Raw genomic sequence first — 11,867 nt, 5'->3', positions numbered from 1 at the left:
AGCCTGGAGGGTTGTGGCTCAATTGGTGCCTGAGGCAGCTTCTGACACTGTGTTTAAATCACATAAAGGGCTGCTCAGTGAAACTGGATCCAGACTGGAGCTGGGCAGAATTTGAGGGTGTTCAGCTCCTGGTCCCCTGAGCTGGTGCTGGTTTCTCTTGTGCAAATGTAGATAAGGTGCTAGGACTGTCTATGCTGTCCCTGATCCTGGGTACACATCTCTTAGCTGCTGACACAGCTTCAGTTCATTGCTTGCTTGGTGAGACACCTCCCTTGTTGTGGTTGTCCTCCAAAATGAAGGGCTGTGCCCTCCACATGCCGTTCACTGGCAGGATTCCTAACTAGTTTCTGACTGGACTTGTCATCCTCCTGGTAAGTGGGGCTGCATCCCCAGAGCATGAGCAGCAGGTCGAGGGAGGGGATTCTCCCCCTCTGCTGCATTCTGGGGAGCCCCCCCTGCAGTCCTGATCCAGCTCTGGGGCAACAACACAAGAGGGACGTGGAGCTGTTGGACCAAGTCCAGAGGAGGCCACGGAGATGCTGCGAGGGCTGGAGCAGCTCTGCTCTGGAGCCAGGCTGAGAGAGCTGGGCTTGTTCAGCCAGGAGAAGAGAAGGCTCCTTAAGGGGAGACCTTAGAGCAGCTCCCAGTGCCTGAAGGGGCTACAAGAAACATGGAGAGGGGCTTTGGACAAGGGTGTGTAGGGACAGGCCAAGGGGGAATGGCTTTAACCTGCCAGAGGGGAGATTGAGATGGGATCTTAGGCAGTTCTTCCCTGTGAGGGTGGTGAGGCACAGGCACAGGGTGCCCAGAGAAGCTGTGGCTGCCCCATCCCTGGCAGTGTTCAAGGCCAGGTTGGACACGGGCTTGCAGCAACCTGTTCTAGTGGAAGGTGTCCCCGCCCATGGCACGGGGTTGGAACTGGATGAGCTTTAAGGTCCCTTCCAACCCAAACCAGCCTGGGATCTCTCACAGCTGCAAGGTGAAGGAGGCAGCTTTGGAAACCTGTATGGAGGACTGCAAGTCCAGTGAGCCAGTGATCAGTGCCTCATCATCCCAGCCTACATGGTGCTGGATCCTCTGTGCCATGAATGACTGGGAGTCCACATTTTTGCCCTGCGAGTGTTGCAGACAGAGCAGCACCCGTGTTGGCTCGACCAGCTCAGCAGGGCCCACTGGCTGCAACCAGCACTGTCCTGCTGATGATGGCTGGGGCGCAGTCTGTTTCTCTTCCTCAAATGTTCCTCCTTGTGCTGTATAATCCTACTTCCTTAAAGCCTTCAAGGCCAGGTTGGACAGGGCTTGGAGCAACCTGGTTTAGTGGAAGGTGTCCCTGCCCATGGCAGGGAGTTGGAAACTGGATAAGGATTAAGCTTTGAGCCCAGCCCATTCTGTGACATTCTGTGAAGACCCATTTTTGCCCCCTTGCTCTGTGAAGCTCTGTGCTGTGCTGCAGGGATTGTCTTAGGCAGACGGACCCTTTCGAGAACCATTGCACATGGGCTTCTGCATCACGTACCTTCTGCAGGAGTCTGAGCATGCCATGCCTTGGTAGGCTCAGCTTGTTGAGGCTCTGAATTCAAACCCAACAAAGACCACAACTAGGAGGAAGTTGGTTGCTCTCTGTGAATCCTGCAGAGCAACAACTTGTCCAGGTTTTTCCAAGGGAGGTTTAGGACTGAAACTTCAGGAGCTGTCTCAGTTTGCTAAGCTGGGCAGAGGTGTACATCCCACCCGGTGTTTTGTCCCTTGACCTCTTGCATGGCGAGTCTTTTATGCCTGGTGGAGATGAGCCCCTCACAGTGAGTGGGCAGCTCCTGCTGCTCCAGCAGCACGGGGCCAGTGGCTGTGGGGGTCACGCTGAGCTGTGGTGCCCAGCAGGCAGCTGGTGGGATCGGAGCATCTGCACCAGTCCTTCGTGTCACCTCAGCACCCACAGAAGCGGTGCAGCACGGTGCAGCCACCCACTGCCCTCACCCGGGGGACAGCAGAACAGGGGAGCCCAGGCTTCCTCCATAGCCAAAGTGCTGCAGGACCTTCCTTGTGACCACACTCACACAAATTTAATGGGGGGAATCATAGAGCCGCAGACTGGTTCTGTGGAACAGACCTTAAAGCTCATCCAGTTCCAACCCCCTGTCACAGGCGGGGACACCTTCCACTAGAGCAGGTTGCTCCAAGCCCCGTCCCACCTGGCCTTGAACACTGCCAGGGATGGGGCAGCCACAGCCTCTCTGGGCAACCTGTGCCAGCACCTCACCACCCTCATAGGGGAGAACTTCTGCCTAAGAGCTCATCTCAATCTCCCCTCTGGCAGGTTAAAGCCATTCCCCCTTGGCCTGTCCCTACAGGCCCTTGTCCAAAGCCCCTCTCCAGGTCTCTTGTAGAAAAAGAGGAAGAGGCAGCAAAGTCTCAGAGATTTTGAGTTTCTCCATGTTTGGCTCTCCATGTTTGTTTCTCCATGTTTGGTTCCACAGAAGTAGGAAGCCAGCCTCTGTCACTGCCTTCTAGATGGAAGGACTGCAGCAGGGGTGAACCCTTGATGGATAGCAGAGTCCCCCCAGTTCCCCACCCTTGAGACAAAGCCAGAGGAAAAACGGTTTCAACAGTTCCACAGCTCACAGAAATTCTTGTTGATGTTCTTTTCCTCTAAGGATTTGCCTGATTTTTACCAATTGCCATAACCTCTATGATGGAGTTCATTAGGGTTTCTCTTAGTCTAGAGGAACATTAGGCACAGCTCCTGTGTCATTGTGTGATCTTGTTCTCGTTGGGCAGGTGAAGACATTTCTCTGTCAGAGCTTCACTTGCCCCATGCGGAGGTTGTGCCCTGAGTTTGTTTCCCACTAGTGAGCTCTTGACCCTAGAGGGAGCAGCTCAGCTCCAAGGACTGTGGGGCTCTGCTCCAGTGTGGCGCTCCGTGTCCTGGGGCTGTGGGTTCTCGTGGGACAGCTCCTTCCCTAATGAACAGTGACATGATTATGTACAGAAAATGCAGAAGTGGAAACCACAAGGGGAACAACTGACCAGCAGAGGAAATCTGATTAACGTGTTTGACACAGCCTTGGCTGGGGGGAGTAGAGGGGCAAGTGCAGAGGTTTCCAAGGAAGAGTCAAGGCACCTCTCCTTCCTGCCTATCTTGTGCTCAACCCGCTGACAGTTTTGGAGCTGCCTCCACCTCCCACTGGCATCGTGGAGAGAATTCCTAGCCTGTGTTTGGAGGGGAGATGTGCTGCTCCTCTGGCTGCCGGGAGCATCCTCGAGCCCCTTCCCTGGGTGGGAGCACCCTCAGCTGGCGCCTGCTTTGGCCCCTGGGCTGCCCTAAGAGCAGTTTGCAGAGAGGAGGGTCCAGGGCTGCCCAGAGGAGAAGGGCAGGGCAGGCTCTTGGCCCATAAACCAGCATAAACAAGCTCCAAGCAGAAGCCTTTGGCCTGAATTGCCTCATGACCTCTGCCGTGATCCATCTCTCACGCAGCCAGAACCTGCTTGCAGGGGCTGGATCTATGTTTCCTTGTACACACGACAAGGGCTCTCGTGCTCCCATGACCATCTGCACTAGCCAGTCCCTGCCCTGCCTTTATGCTGGTTTTTTGAGGCAAAGGATGTTTTTAAGGGCTTAATGTTTAATCTGCACCTGCTAACCAAAGCTTGCAGAGGTTAAACGAGACTGGAGGTGGCTGTACAAGGTCCTCTTCCTTCCCAGCATCTGTGTGGTTTTGTGGTCATGAAAACCTGGGAGGTTTCGGAAGCGCAGAGATGTGAAATCTAGCCACTTGCCCGGGCTGGTGCAAGGCACATTATGAACAACCACGACCAGGGCAAAGGAGCTGCGCTGGGAGCACGGGGGAGAGGGACAATGAGAAAGGTTTGAGTGTCTGGGCAGTGTTTATGCAGAAACATGCTGCTCTTGGCACTGCAGGAGCAGACACTTTTGGCAGCAAACCCTCTGTCCCGCAGCAATGCCTTTCCCTGGGCCATGCCAAGATGGTGGGACCAGCTCTGTCCCTCCTGTCCTCAAGCATGGGGTCGGGTGTCTCCCAGGGCAGTGTGACTGGGGATTGCCCAGCTGGTCCCACTTGAAACCTGGGGCCAGCCAGTGTCCTCCAAGTGACAGCCCCAAACAACCCGCAGTGTTTTCTCTGAAGGGTCTTTATCTCCAACTAATCTTCCCTGCTGCTGCTCACTCACAGTCACTGGAAAAACCACCGGAGGGATCACAGAATGATAGAATCCCAGACTGGTTTGAGTTGGAAGGGACCTTACAGCTCATCCACTTCCAACCCCCTGCCACAGGCAGGGACCTTCCACTAGACCAGGTTGCTCCAAGCCCCTGTGTCCAACCTGGCCTTGAACACTGCCAGGGATGGGGCAGCCACAGCTTCTCTGGGCAACCTGTGCCAGCGCCTCAGCACCCTCACAGGGAAGAGCTTCTGCCTAAGAGCTCATCTCAGTCTCCCCTCTGGCAGGTTAAAGCCATTCCCTTTTGTCCTGTCCCTACAGGCCTTTGTCCAAAGCCCCTCTCCAGCTTTCTTGTAGCCCCTTCAGGCACTGGAAGCTGCTCTAAGGTCTCCCCTTAAGGAGCCTTCTCCAGGCTGAACAAGCTCAGCTCTCTCAGCCTGTCTCCAGAGCAGAGCTGCTCCAACCCTCGCAGCATCTCCATGGCCTCCTCTGGACTCACTCCAACAGCTCCACATCCCTCTTGTGTTGTTGCCCCAGAGCTGGATCAGGACTGCAGGGGTGGTCTCCCCAGAGCGCAGCAGAGGGGGAGAATCCTCTCCCTCGACCTGCAGCTCACGCTCTGGGGATGCAGCCCAGCACACGGGGGGGTTCTGGGCTCAAGTGCACATTGAAGCCGGGTCACGGAAGCTTCTCAGTGACCAACACCCCCAAGTCCTAAAAGCCCCTACAGGCCAAAGTCTCTCTGCCTCAATCCCAAATGTTTCCTTTTACCATTCCTGCACAGGGCAATGCAGCTGGCTTTAGGCCATGCGGCACTCCCCTTGAGGACCTAAACTCATTGGGTTTAGGAGTTCCCCAGTGAGGTCCAGAGCTGCTGCCTCCGTCCACCCACTCTGTAGGAGCTCTCATCCGCTTCATACCCCGATGATGAATGGTGCCGAGCCGAGAGCCGGGGCTCTGCTGGGGCTGCTCCTGCACACGGGAGCTCTACTGCGAGCACGGACATGGGGAAGGAAAAAGCAGTAGCTCGAGTGAGCATGGGGCCTCTGCATCAGCCAGTATTACTAATAGGTGTGCAGCCAGACAGGCATCCTTCAATAGTGAGCTATTCCTGAGCTCCGTCTGCCTCATGTGATCCTGGCTCTGTCAGCTGACGGGGAAAAAAGTCTCTATGGAAGAAACGGCGTGTTTCTGGGGGAGGCCCAGGGCTGTGTGTGTCACCACTCACCTCTGTGCCCTGACAGCTCAGAGCCAGAGCGCTGGGGTGAGGATGGAGCAGGGACCAAACTTGGTTTTGACTTCACATGTTTGGCTTGATGGACATATACCACCCTGACCTTAGTTAAGGTGCTGGAATCTAACCACAGCCCCCCGTTGCAGGGACGTGTCCTCCCTTTCCCAGCACACACCGGGGGTATCTGTCCACTTTCTGACTCAGGGAACAAGAGGTGGTTGGGATGGAGAGTCCAGTGTGGGCACCACGGGGACTGTGCTCATCCCTGACTGTCCCTAGTTTCCATCAGGGACTGAAGATGACTCTCTCAAAGACAGAAGAGTCACAAAGCTGGGTTTATTCCCACTGTAAAACTCCTTGGTTTTGTAAAGCCCTCAAAATGGTGCTGGGAAACACGATGCTGTGTTGTCACTAGTGTTGTCATCTGGGCTTTGTGCCATGGCATTCCTTACCTCTGACTGCCTGAACCATGCCAGCATATTTCAAAACCTGACAGTAAATAAAATACATAAAATCAGCTGCTTTTCATCTGTTCCAAATCTGCTGCCCCTTTAATTTCTGTACTGCACTTACAGGATATGGCAAAAAGAGGAACTGATTGTTTTCATACGTCCCCCCACAGATTTCCACTGAGTGTCCTCTACCTCTTCCCCTTTTCTGAGCAATATCCTTTTGTGATCTTTGTCATCTGCAAATGCTCTTGCCCTTTTCAACCACATCCTCTGAACTTTGCTGTCCTGGCTGTGTCTTCTTCAAACCCCAGTGGTTAATGCAGTCAGTCATGTCTCTCTGCCTGCAGCAAAAAGCCCAAGCTCAAGATCTCCCTGTGGCCCTCCAGTAAGCAATGCCTGCTGAGCCTGTGATGGGCAGCCTAAAAAGCACTCAAAAGCAGAGGACTGGGCTTTGGAACCCCTGGGGTCATGGTCCAGATCCAGATCTGCTGCTTTGGTGGCATTATGGTGAGCAGGTCTATGGTACAATTGTCATTTCTCCTACCAAGTATCATCTTTATTGGGTACTTCGCCCTCGACGGCAGCACATCTCCGGCCACCCATGATGGCAGAGCTGGACCCTGCCTTTGGCTCTGGCTTGGGGTGTGTCTGTAATGCAAATATGAAAGGACGGTTAGAACCAACCTGCTCCTTACTCTGCTTTAAACTTGCGCTGGAGCCTTTGGAGGCGCCTGGATTTCCTTGTGGTCTCTGCTAGAATAGCTAAGCAGCCTGATTGAGACCATCTTTGACCAGGGGTGATGCAACTTCCCCCAGAGGTGGTGTTTGATGCCATGCTTAGTGCAGCTGAGGATGAGGATGGGCAGAGGAAACCTCAGCCCACCTCCAGCACCCAGGAAAGGCTGATACAGCCCCAGGCTGCCCCGGACCATGGTCCCACCTGAAACTGCCTCTGCTCCCCACGCTGCAGCAGCCAGAGACGGTCACTGCTCATTCCCAGCCACCCTGACCTGGCAAACCCCAGCCTTGGGGCTGGGCTGACAGGGAAGTCGTGTGCTTTTTCTCTCTCTCCTGCAAGGCAGCTCTAAAACACAGTCCTCAGGGGCTGAGTACGACCCTAGCTGCAAGCACCGGCGCATTCTCCCTGGAGGTTTAGGGAGAAGACAACACATGAAGCCAGGAACAGGGGAGCCCCCGATGGAGGTGAATTTCCAAGAGGAATACAAACTCTTGCCTCCACTGCTGGAGCCTCTCTTGCATCGCTGTGGTCCTGCTCATTCCCGATGCGATGCTCATTCCCGATGAGCTGCCCATGCTGTTGGAAAACCAGCCGGGGCAGCCCAGATAAGCAAATGTGTGTTTAATCCCCATGGGGAGGACTCGCCGTCCCCTCGCCAGTGGTGTGATGTTCCACATCAGGTTTGCAGGACGGGAACTGCCTGCAAGAGAGATGTGAAACCCAGGAAACAAAAAAATTACTCTTAAAACTAAAGGCCTTGTGCCCTGCCTGGCAGCAGCCATGGCGTCAGACAGTGCTCTACAGACAGCTCTGATCCCCCAGCAAGCTGAGCAGGGAAATAACAGCCTGAGAGGGAAATAATCAAAGGAAACCACGTTCCTTCTCCCTTTTAGTTTGTCTTTGCCAGAACAAAGTGATATGCGAGTGCTGTTTAATTTGGCTCACCCACAGCATTTGGTTTGGGTGATTCCAGGCAGGAAGGACACGGCTGAGAAAGCTGCTGGGCAGGGAGGTGAGGCTGCAGGAATGTCACCATGAGGGAATGGAGGCACCCGTGGACCCCCAGCCAGGCAAGGTGACATTGGGGTGCTGTCAGCACCCGCACCCAGAAACACACCTGCAGGAAACTGGTCACGCCAACATGCGCATATATAGGTTGTTAGGGACAATCTAACCCTGTTCTGGCAAACGTCTTCACCAGTCGAACCCATCCTTTCTGATGTGCATTAGCAGAGGTGTGTGTGCAGGAGGAGGTGGGCGGGAGGCTGCGCTGTGCCGCAGCCCAGGAGTCCCACAGGAGAGGAGCTTCAGGGTCTGCCACTGAGCTGCCACCGGCACCGGCACTAGCTCAGTCTCAGCTCTAGGACTTGAGGGGTCCGCAGGCATGAGAAGCACAGAGGAGAGGCCAGCATCGTACAGCACAGCACAGCACAGCAGAGCACGGCACAGCATGGCGCAGCACGGCACAGCATGGCACAGCATCGCACAGCATGGCATGGCACAGCACAGCACGGCACAGCATCGCACGGCATAGCATGGCATGGCACAACATAGCATTGCACAGCATGGCATGGCACGGCATAGCATAGCATGGCTTTGGCATGGCATGGCAGCTGGCCAAAGGCAGCATGCCGGAGGTGATGCTCCATCTGAGTGCAGGTGCAGAGCAGCAGTTCGGGAATGCCTGGAAAGTGCCAGGGATTGGATTGAATCAGCTCATCAGTGGTGTGGCAAGAGTGGAGGGAGCAGAGGAGGGAGGCTCCTGCCTGGGCACAGCTTGGAGCAGGACAACAGTGCAAGGCAGCGGCAGCATATCCCGCCAGGCCAGGTTTGATTCCCTCAGTGCCAGCTCTGCAGGCTCAGGGAGAGGCACAGCACGGAGCAGGAGTGGGTTTGTGGAGCAGGACAGAGCCATGGCACCAGCCCAGCCCAGTGATGAACAGCTTCAGGGCAGCCTGGCACACGGCTCCAGAGCAGCTCCCGTCCAGGCAGCAGAAATCCTCTGACCCTGCCTTTGGTAGAAACCAACCCATGTTTTCTCCCCAAAACCGAACGTGGCACTGAGCAATAAGCCCAAATCAGGCTCGTCATCTTTGGTGCTCTGTGGTTGCCTGTTCTTGGCATCCATCCGCAGCTCCATCCCCCAAAAGAGGTGGCCATGCACAAGAGCCCAGCACCCAGGGTTTCACCTCGCCCTGTCCCCAGTGCGCTCCTCACCCACAGTGCCCACAGTCCCCTTGGCAGCTGCCGCTCACCGGGGAAATGTCCCAGCCTCATCCCAGGCTGGCTCCAGGGTCTTCTGCACAGGACACGTGGTGTCTGCCTTGTTGCAGGGAAAGTGACAAATTCCACCTGCTCCCACAAGGGTCTGGCAGGAAAATCCCCAAGTTTGGAGGCTCCAGTGCTGGATCAGCCTGTGCTTTGGGTTTATGCTGCCCTGAGTGTCTACACGTTGGAACACAGCCCCATACATGCTCCCAGCCACTGAGCATCCAGCTCTGCAGAGCTCGCTCCTGCCTTGTTGAACTCCATGAGCTTCGCATAGCCCCACCTCTGCAGCCTTCCCGGGTCCTTCTGAATCCCATCCCTTCCCTCCAGCACATCGACTGCACCACACAAGAGGTGCAGCACAACTACAGGCTTGGCACTGGAAAGACCACGTCAGCTCCTTCCAGCAACATGAACCAGGTTATCGAGGGCCGGCCAAAAATCTGCTCCGGTCCTGCAGGTACATCCACCACTTTGCCCCACGAGGGGTGGCTCGGGCACCCCACACAGCACTCGCCCAACGTCCCTGGAATTCCTGCCATGTTGATGCAACCATTGGACAATAAAACCATCCCGCCATGCCGTGTTGGAGACAATCACCCAACCAAGCAGCAGAAGCGACACCGTGAGACTTCCAATAGTAACTATGGTAACCAGAGCAAATAAATGCTATTTTCAAACCTTGGGCAGAACCTCCTCATGGGAAGCCCTGGCTGATCCCAGCTGCTGGCTGAGTGCTGGGCTCCTGGCATGGATGCCCCATGGAGGGAAGGATGGAGGAGATCAGCCAACATGCAGCACATGGTTCTGGGGAGAACCAGGAGCTCTTCCCTGGACAGGGCATGTCAGGGGGAGCTTTTCTCTGCACTGTCCCCTGGAGCTGAATAAACTGTAGAAACAAGGATGATCTCCCAGCTGCATTTCCCCATGAGCATGATGAGAAAAAGAGGAAGATCAGAGGATTTATGTAGGCCAGGACAGGAAGATGAGAAGGCAATGGGATTAGATTAGGTTAAATGAGAATGGAATAGAAAAGAATGGGACAGGATGGAATAGGATAGGATAGGATAGGATAGGATAGGATAGGATAGGATAGGATAGGATAGGATAGGATAGGATGGCTTGGCATGGCATAGAACAGAACAGAAAGCTCCTAATTTGCCTTATCAAGAAGTCTAGCACCGAGCAGTGTCCCAGATAAGGAGTTAACAGCTCAGGGTGGACACCAGCTCATTGAGACCCAAGTAGAGCAAGAGAAACCTCGTCTGCAAACAGCCAGAGGTCCTGACCTCCTGGAGTCGATGTCAGCCCAGGGACATGGGGAGCGGGGAGGAGCCGGGGAGCAGCACCCCCAGCCCCCTGGCTCCGGCCATGTGATGTTGGTGAGACAACCTAAAGTCACCCTTTGGCTGCGCTGGGTGCTGTGGCATGCGATGCCACTGAGCACGCACATGGAGCAGGGTTAGTCCAGCCCAAACTGAAAGGCAGAGCTGGAGATGACAAACCCGCAGTGACTGGTGGCAGCCTGGGAAGCGCCTGCCTGGTGCGGTGAGGAGGGAGAGCACGAGTTGCTGTGGGAACGGTAATTTGAGTTCTTCTGCATCTGGGTTTCTGGCTCTTTGCCTGCGATGCTGCATTCACCTCCTGGTTTAGCGTTGGAGTTTGTTCCCGCCTTTCATTCCTTCCCTGAAGAAGAAAGCATCCCTGCACCTCCACCAGCAGAACCAGCTCTGCCAGGAGGGCCCGAGGTGACCCCGCTATGGGGTGGCAGTGGGGCCATCCTGGGGGGTTGGATGGGGAGTAGCACCCATGGGGGCAGAGCGGACCTGGCTTTGGGGAGCAGGATGAGAGAGACCCCAGCAGAGTGGTGCCCATCACCCCAGTGTCTGCACAGGCCAGGAGACCAGCTGCAGGAGCTGTTAGTGATGGTGGAAATACCATGGGTTTAAACAGCAGGAGGGCAGAAGCGATTTAATAGCATGAAAATAATCAGAAGCCATGAAAATTATCTGAGGGCTGGAGCAGCTCTGCTCTGGAGCCAGGCTGAGAGAGCTGGGCTTGTTCAGCCCAGAGAAGAGAAGGCTCCTTAAGGGGAGACCTTAGAGCAGCTCCCAGTGCCTAAAGGGGCTACAAGAAACCTGGAGAGGGGCTTTGGACAAGGGCCTGTAGGGACAGGCCAAGGGGGAATGGCTTTAACCTGACAGAGGGGAGATTGAGATGCGATCTGAGGCAGAAGTTCTTCCCTGTGAGGGTGGTGAGGCGCTGGCACAGGGTGCCCAGAGAAGCTGTGGCTGCCCCATCCCTGGCAGTGTTCAAGGCCAGGTTGGACACAGGGGCTTGGAGCAACCTGGTCTAGTGGAAGGTGTCCCTGCCCGTGGCAGGGGGTTGGAACTGGATGAGCTTTAAGGTCCCTTCCAACCCAACCACTCCATGATTCCATGATTCTATGACATTACTCTTGTGGAACCCTTCAGCTCACCTGGCAGCTGGGCACCACAGGGATCCAGACATGGTGACATGTGCTGTCACCAGCATCTAAATGGTTCTTTCCCTCCTCTGGTCCATCTGGGCTTCATGCATTCTTATGTCCACCCACTCCCCCATCACTTGGAACAACAGGCATGGCTCATCGGGCTCCCCAGGAGGATGCTCAGCACATGGTCCCTCCGTCAGCCATGGTCACAGAATCACAGAATCCCAGACTGGTTTGGGTTGGAAGGGACCTTAAAGCTCATTCAGTTCCAACCCCCTGCCATGGGCAGGGACACCTTCCACTAGACCAGGTTGCTCCAAGTGGTCACTCCAGGGTGGTGTGTGGCAGGACCGCTGGGATTTTGGCTTGCGGCCGCAGAGCTGGGGCAGACTCCTGGCATCCCGCAGCTCCAAAGGGTGGAAGAGGGAAGCTGGGCCCTGGGAGGCCTGCTGCAGACACAGCGTCTCCGGAGCACCACCGCTGCCACAGCTCGTGAGCCCACGGCTACAAGGAGGCTCTTTGTTC

The sequence above is a fragment of the Strigops habroptila genome, chromosome 4 (assembly GCF_004027225.2).
Source record: "Strigops habroptila isolate Jane chromosome 4, bStrHab1.2.pri, whole genome shotgun sequence".
In the NCBI taxonomy this organism is placed as follows: Eukaryota; Metazoa; Chordata; class Aves; order Psittaciformes; family Psittacidae; genus Strigops; species Strigops habroptila.
Note: the sequence above shows the minus strand (reverse complement) of the source record.